Raw genomic sequence first — 8,599 nt, 5'->3', positions numbered from 1 at the left:
CAGGGACGAGTCCCTCACCTCTAGAATGTCATCCATCCATCTTGCCCTTGGTCGGCCCCTCTTCCTTTTGCCCTCCACTCTCCCTAGCATCAGCATCTTCTCCAGGGTGTCCTGTCTTCTCATTATGTGGCCAAAGTATCTGTCCTAACAGTCAGAAATCACGCTGAGACGAGGAGTAGGTCTCTAGTGTTTATTACTGCTACATTAAATGGAATCCTAACAAACTGAAGAAGTGTGGGAAAAACCCAGACAGATAAACCCCGAAAGTTAAGGCAGGTCTGATCTGTGTCTCTTTGAATGGCTGCTTAATTCCTCAGTACTACGCATGCATTTTTCCCCCTGGATAGAGGCCCCCTCCTGCTCGCCATCAGTACTCATGACATCATCTCAGTTTTGCCTTTAACATCATTCCCTCAAGTGAGCAGTCTGGCTTTATTTCCTGGAGGATGGACTGGTTTGATCTTCTTGCAGTCCAAGGCACTCTCAGAATTTTCCTCCAACACCACAGTTCCAAAGCATCGATCTTCCTTCGCTCAGCCTTCCTTATGGTCCAGCTCTCACAGCCATATATTACTACAGGGAACACCATTGCTTTAACTATGCGGGCCTTTGTTGTCAGCTAATTGTGTAGAAGGAAGAAAAATAGCTAAAAAGTTGTCATTTGCAGGGTGGGCATCTAACAGTCTCTAATCACCAAGTAACTTCTTCCATTTCCCTTGATTTGTGACTGGGTAAAACTTTCCTCAGTGTAGCCATAAATATCTAGTTTCCAGGATGGTAAGAGTTGGTCACTGAGTAGTTGGTTGCTGTGATTTATGCTGTGATAACATGCTGATGAGGTTTGGTACCGGAATGCATCCGCACTATTAATTGATTCCTTTGCAAAAACTGTCCTGCACCAGTGTGGCCAGGAATGAAAGTCTGTCTTTTTTTTTTCTGCTGCTTTTAAGTGGTGCAGTATATAATTGCGCTTTGGATTCTGTTCAGACTGGACAACATTTCTTTGTTGAGAGATACTGCTTCTAATGTATTAACTTCCTTGGAAGGTGGGTTCCATCACTTCACTTGCTGCCTAATGGTTTAGTTATGCTGGCCCATGTTGAAAAAAGTTAGAAATGAATCAGCTCAAAGGGAAATGCTAATGTTGCTGTTTCATAAAGAGCACGGGGGTTATTCCCAAGGCCGAACAGTGGGGCAAATTGTGGTCCTGTTAATGATGTTTCTGTATTATGAATCTCCAAGTACCGTTTACTGTGTTTTTAATAGCTCTTTTTTAATTGGTCTCAACAGATGGCAGCACCTGGCTGTCATTGTCTTGGCTTGGAAGCTCAGTAAGGATGGCGCTGGGTCATGCTTAGTGAGAGACCTCTGGGGAAGACAGGCTGAAGGGTAGACTGGGAAGCAAGGGGTGGGGGTGGGGTCCAGAAAGGAGGCAGTGTGGACCATTTCTGTATTGCTGCATGGTTATCACTATGGAGTCACTGGGATTCAGGCTTGACTTGAAAAAGGCAACCTTTTTGTTCATTTTTTCTTATGCTGTCCCATCCTCTTCTCCTGTAATGCCCAGTTTTGCTTGTAGCGTATACATAAAGAGAAGAGGGAGAAATATGCAGTCACACTGGCTTTGTGGGGAGGTACCAAGGATTGACATTGTCTGGTTTGTGCAATTTTACTAAGCCAAATTAAACAAACCACTCTATGGCTTGGTCTGAGGTACTAGCCACTTTATACACCTTTATTTGTGATTTAGTGTGCTGCATGAGCCTCACCAGTTGTGATGTATTCAACAGACCATAGTTAACTAAATCATAATTAATGCAGTGTGAATCCGGTCTGAATGAGGAAGAGTAAATTTACTCTGTGAAGAATAAATATTTGAATTGGAAGATGAGGATGGAGCTTGTTCATCCCAAACTCATGTTAAACCTTGCTTGATTTGCAATTTTTGAATGTTAACTTGTTTTCAGCTCTTACTGCCATGAAGATAGTAGCTGTGACAATGGCCAGGCCTTTTCATACCAAATAGAGTTATTTAGAATTTAAACGCTAGCAATAAATGTTTTTGAGATATGCATGACTTATGATTTTAGAAATTCTGTATGCAAAAATTGCTCAATTTTGGCTCCTTGATTAAAAGAAGTTAGGAAGCGAAGATAGTGTTCAGTATAATAATTGGGAGATGTTTCTTTGTTTGGTGCATAACAGACACCTGAATGTGGCAGTGAGTCAAGAATGTTAGGGATTTAGCCGTTATTTGGAAGAGAGAGAAGCCTTCTTACATGCACTTCTCACAACCAAAATGTGTAGATGATCCTGTTTTTGAATTACTATGTTACAGGATTTAAGTTGCTTTGGATATAGAAAAAGGTGGTTTTGTCTTTGTCACATAGGAAATAACTGTCCTTGGAGGGAAGACAGAATGTTTAGTTAATCTTTGGCTTCAGGGTGAAAACTAAATTGCTGGATTCTAGAATGAATGCCCAAATTAAATTGGCCGTAAGCAGCATAATGCCCAAAAGAATCTAATTAGCTATAAGAAGAAAAAGAATCAAGAGAGTTGGAAGTATAGTTAGGCCTACCAGATCTGTCTGCAAAAATCCAGGCCACCCCAGGAGAGAGATACAGAAAACACTCACACTTTTCTGCCATCTAGTAAGGATTTTTGCAGCCTAGATATGCTAGCTCAAGTGTATACTAGCAAGAATGGGATGCTTTAATCTTAAGTCCTCACTGAGCAATGGGCTGGATACAGCGACCCAAGCAACCCTGTTCGACACAATATGAGTTTGTAGCTAGTATTGAAAATATGCCATTCTCACCATTGATCCTATGGGAAGTGATGGGGGGGGGGAATTCACCCACTCTCCTTAGTTGGCTGGGTCTTGCCATTTCCACGCAAAAGGAAATATTCCTGTATCTTTGATTTCGGCTCCCAGCATCAACACAGTCAAATTCAGTCATATTTTATTGGATAGAATTGAAGTCTTTGGTAACTGAAGGCTGACGCGTGCATGTAATTTTAGTTTGCTGATGTTCTCAAGTCCTCCGCATCTCCATGGAGTCATTCAGTTAGTACCAAGCACATGGTTTATTGACAACAGGCACCTCTACAAGAAATGTACGATGCTGAACTAGCAGTGCAGTTTACTCAAATGCTGGGACCAAGTAATGGCTATGTCTGCAGCAAAAGCCACAAGGTGTCAGCATAGCCTATCCCTTTCTTCATGCAGGAGTGGGGAAAAGATGTCTCAGCGAAGAGGCAATTGGCGAATTTAACCTAAGATGCACACAGTGAGTATCTAGTAAGATACCAAAGGCTGCTGAGAAAAATGTACACCGTAGGGGTTTCTAAAAACTAATGTAAACTTGGGCCTATCAGTCGCATAGCATAATAGTCTTTATATGATGATCAGCTGTCTCTTGTGGACATGAACTCTTCGTATGTTTAAACAGGGACGTCTGGTTTGCTAATATATTACCATACGATCTTTAAAAACACTAAGCTTTAATCTGCATATTTTCTTGGGAGCATGTCCTTGTACCTTTATTTTGGAAAAAAAAATAGATACAAGATCAGGTTCCATGTCTCTGTACTGACATTGGAAAAAACTTGTTAAAATTAACTGGGGTGCTACTTTTGAATAAATATGGTCAGTTTAAAGCTGTAACCTGTATGGATGAATGTATAAAATGCCTTGCAAGGGTAATCCACACCCAAGGATTCAGACCATCTAGATTGCTTTGTATATGTCCAGTGGTAGAGTTGTTGGTGGGAATTGTCTTAATGCTGGATCAAAAATATAATCCCTTAAATCCCATTTCAAATTAATGCTGTGGCTAGAGTGTACTACTTTAAAGAGGAAATTGCTCATAGTGGAAACACGTACAATTGCTGAAATTCCAGCACAGACACCTAGGGAACGTGATAAGCTTTACCAGATAAGCTCATTAAAATTGTGTAACCTCTAACCAGGAGATAGAGTCTTTGGCTTGTTGGGTTCTTTTGAGGTAATTGTTAAAAATGAAGGTGATGAACCTTGAATAGGACCCATTGCCATTTTTTCCTCTACTGGTTCAGTTATTTATATTAGGTTTTTTTTTTTTTTTGACGTAGACATTGAAGAATGAGTCTTCCCTAAGCAGTCACAAAGTGAGCAATGCAATCTGCTCCCATCCTCAAAAGTGCAATATGGATCAAGGAGAATCCCCTGCCAGAAGCATTCAGTCCATTCAGTTATCCTCTTTTAAGTCCCTTCCTGCCTTAAGCCAGGACTATTTTCTACCTACTTTAGGAAAAGCTCAAATTTCAGGATGCCTGTTCTCCCGGGAACTTTGCAACTTCTGAGATGCCTTGAACCCCTTTCCCCAAGTTTGAAAATCTAGGATAAAATGAAAAGGAGATCTAGAAATAGCCCTTTACTGCAAATAAGAAAAAGAGAGAGCAGGTTCTTTGCATCAGTTCATAGATATATCCTGATTACATTTTTTTAAACAGTATGATTACAGGAATAATAAAATGTCCACTGTAAAGCAGGATGGTGACTTTACAATTCCCAAGGCACAAATTAGGCAGTGCAGAAAACATTGATATAGGCAATATGTTTCAATTTCTCAGTTTTGCAGCAGATATCCATACAGAATATAGATATAAAAATAATCTTCAAGCTAGCATTACATAAATCTTTCTGTCCCAATACTGCTTGGTTAAAAATGCAGAAACTGTTTACAGAGGGGTTGTTTCCTGTTGCGACCAAAGATAGAACATGACTGGTTTCTGTAACAAAATCAAAGTCACTTTTAAAATGCTTCATGCAGGCAGGAATGGTTCACAAAAACAAAAGCAGTTCTGATGCTTTGCCTCAGCAACATGTGCATGCGAAGTTCTTGGCAGCAGTCAACTACTAATGTAATAACTGTATGGGCATCTTTGGATAATATGGACAAATGGTCTATCAAATTGTACTTGCCAGGACTGTATATCTTATATGTGCTGTATGCAAAAGGCCTGGGCTGGACCGGCTGTTTAACAAGGGTTTCTGCACTATTTGATAGAAACGGGCAACTGGGTAGGCTGGATGCCACATCATTTCTAGCCATCAGGGACAAAGTCGTCAATCCTTGCACCGTTTTCTTAGTAACGATTTTAGGCTGTATTTGCCAACCTGAGTGCTCTTTCAGCAATGGCCATGTCAGCTAGAGAATTCTGGGAATTGATGTCCATATGTTGGGGGGGGACATCCAGGTTCAGAAATATTGTGGGTAAAGCCTTTGAAATAGGCGGGAGCATATATGAAACACCTCTTCATGAATTGCTAAAGCAGCCATGTCGTTTGGAGGGACTGCATGGCTGGCTTGGAAGCTGCTCCCCACTGCCTCTCTATGCTTGGCACGCACAGCCACTTTGCTTCATTGAGGAGTGAACCAAACGTATGCACACAGCCTTGCAATCCACACAGCTGCTTTAATGATTCGGAATGGGGCTTTGTATGCACTTCTGCAGGCTACCAAGCACCTCTTCTGGAAGTTCTGCAGAGCCCTAGTACATAAGTATAACCTTTACACTACTCACTGGTTTCTATCTGAGAAAGCTCCTCATACCAAGCACCTCTTCTGGAAGTTCTGCAGAGCCCTAGTACATAAGTATAACCTTTACACTACTCACTGGTTTCTATCTGTGAGAAAGCTCCTCAAAGTGTATCTAAAACTGGCTTAGTTAACTGTGACACAGGACACATTTTTTTTTAGAAACTCAAAATGTCACAGTCCTAACGTTAGTCATTTCTAGCATTCCAGACGCAGGCAGGCAAGAACCAGACTGAAATAGCAGGTAAAGAAATGTTATTCAAGCGTTACAGCTTATTCCTGTTGCTACTTTGCAGTTATTTCCAGCCAAGATCCATGCCCAGCTTGTGAAGTAACTAATTACATTTCTTGCTGCCAGCTTCCATGGGAATGATGGCTCAAGACCAATTTATGGAGGGTTACCTGAAAATCTTTGCTATCTAACATTATAATCTTTGCTCAGCTGTGCCAACCTCAACAGAAATTGGTCTGGTTATGTATGGAATCCTGTGTGTGTGTGCGTGTGCTAACATTCCCTTCTAGACAGACTTCATGTGTAACATAGACGCTGGCAAAGATAAATCAAACGCCACGTTATGAGGGTTTGTGGGCCCTGCAGGTCATTAGGCTTTCTGTGAACTCACCTGAGTCTCAATAATCTATTTCACATATTAAGTCAGGATTTTAACCACGTTTGTTGAACAAGCTAGAGTGGTCTGGCTTTTATATGAAACTCAGCCAAACATCATATTATCTTATACTTTAGTGATGTATGTGACCCAGGCCATACAGTTGGGCAGTGGGACACTCTTCCAACCTCTGTAAATCCTGACTTCAAAATCTGAACAAGCAGCAGAACAGAAGCCACAAATCCTGCTCTAGATGTGTGTACTGTATGGGCAAGTTCTTCATTGGATCATTGTACACCTTCAAAGGTGAGAGATTTGGTAAACATAATTTGCAGCCAGGCTGTTCAGCATTTTCAATTCATAGTAAAAAGATGCTTTGGAGTATACAGAACACCTTTTTAAAGCACCTGTGCTTTCTCCTTGGATTATGTGGCAACTGTATCTTTTTAGAACCAATTCTTATATGTTCCACTGCCCCCAATTCTAATGCTTTTAAAGTTCACATTGAATCTAGGATTATTTTACTAGATACGAAGTATTGGCATCACAACACAGAGGCTGGGTGGGTGTACAGCCACCGATTAATAATAAAGTATACATGCAGTAATATAGGGCTGGAACACTTTTCATTCTTCAAAGTTGTAAGACAATTGAAAATGTCACATTACTTTGATCGTGTGTGCAAATAGGTTGCTATCTGCAGCTGCTGCCACTTGGCCAGTTAATAGGCCAAGCTTTATCTTTGTTGGGCGGGTCCTGTCCCCGTTTGTCTAGCGCTGCCATGGATAATTGAGAAAAGAGGAGCCCTCACTCAAGCATTGCTCTAAGTACTGATAGTCTTTGCTTAATGACCACAGTTGGGACCGGAATTTTGGTTGCTCAACGAAGCAGTCATTAAGCAAATCTGACCCAATTTTACGTCCTCCTTTGCAGTGGCTGTTAAGTGAATCACTGCAGGTGTTAAGCAAACCACATGGTCATTAAGCGAATCACACAGTTCCCCATTGATTTTGTTTGCCAGAAGCTGGCCAGAAAGGTAAAAAATGGCAATCACGTGACCACAGGATGCTGCAATGGTCATAAATGCGAACTGCTTGCCAAGCACCCAAATTGTTATCACATGACCGCAAGGACACTGCAATGGTCATATGTGTGAGGACCGGTTGTCAGTTTTTCCAGCACCGTTGTAAATCTGAACCATCACTAAACAAATGGTTGTTAAGTGAGGACTACCTGTAGTTTTATTTATTTCTGCACCACCCATCTCACGAACAACTCTGGGAGTTTACCCAAACTCTTCAGGAAAAGCAAGCTCTTCCCTCTAAGTTACCCCATGGCTGAGACAATGAAAAAACAAAAGAGGATGATAGAGCTACAGGGTTAAAACACAGGACAAAATATTCAGAATGGCTTAACTACATCTGACAGGTGATGACTGCCCCCGATGACTATTTCTTTGGAAAGGAAGAGCAGCTTTTTCTAACATTAAGTATAAAAGGAATCAAAAGTTCATTTTACCTAGCTTGTTGAAGTGCTAAAAGACAACGATCTAGAGCAGCAGCCCCAAAGTCTGCACTATGATCTGCAGCACACTTACAGCTGCACTTAGAGGAATCAAAGACCCTAAGTGTGACATTGGCCCATATAAAAGAAATGTGGCTAAAATTATATGTTGCAGCTAAGTACGTACATATTTATTAGTTCTATCTCTATAACAGCTGATATTGAAGCCTCGTAGTTTCTTTGCCCCTGCCATGTGGTATATAGAAATATACTATGCTGAAAGGTTATGGAAGAAGTGAAAGGAGTTAAAACACAGTTGCTACGTAAGTAGCAGCAGGCTATTTAAAGTACCTTCCCCAACCTGTGTTGGATAATTTCTAGGCAGCAGAGTTGAAGTACTTTTGGTCTGAATTAGAGTATTTTCTTTAATAACTAGGTATTCGTTGTTTGTGAGAATTTGTTCTTATTGTTTGGTTGATAAGGGGGCTGACATTGCTTATAGCTGAAAGTTAATTTCACAGAATTCAACATAATTTGTTTGCTAGAGAATCTCCTTAGCCAGTCTATTAGTGAACAACATTAGCACACTAAATGTTCTGTAGAAGCAGCTAAGGCAATCTTCTGCTTGGAAGGAAGTCCAAATGTTAATCGTGAGCGTGTGCCTGATTGCAGCCTTAAGAAAAAAGACTGCCAGCTATTGGGGAAAAACAAAGTTTCTAGTGTTCTGTTCTACCCCTACACTGAAGGAGCAGAATCCTTATGTTTCCTTATATATCTTTCAATGGTATAACTGAAAATTCTGCATTGAATTGTTTAAGGCAACCTTTTTTAACCTAGGTAATTACCAGTGTATTCTAAATGCACAGACTTACTCTGTTTGATTACTTTCTCCTGAAACACCCAGA

Source organism: Candoia aspera, chromosome 1 (genome assembly GCF_035149785.1).
Source record: "Candoia aspera isolate rCanAsp1 chromosome 1, rCanAsp1.hap2, whole genome shotgun sequence".
Taxonomy (NCBI): Eukaryota; Metazoa; Chordata; class Lepidosauria; order Squamata; family Boidae; genus Candoia; species Candoia aspera.
The sequence above is the reverse complement of the archived record's forward strand: the minus strand, read 5'-3'. Positions refer to the sequence as shown.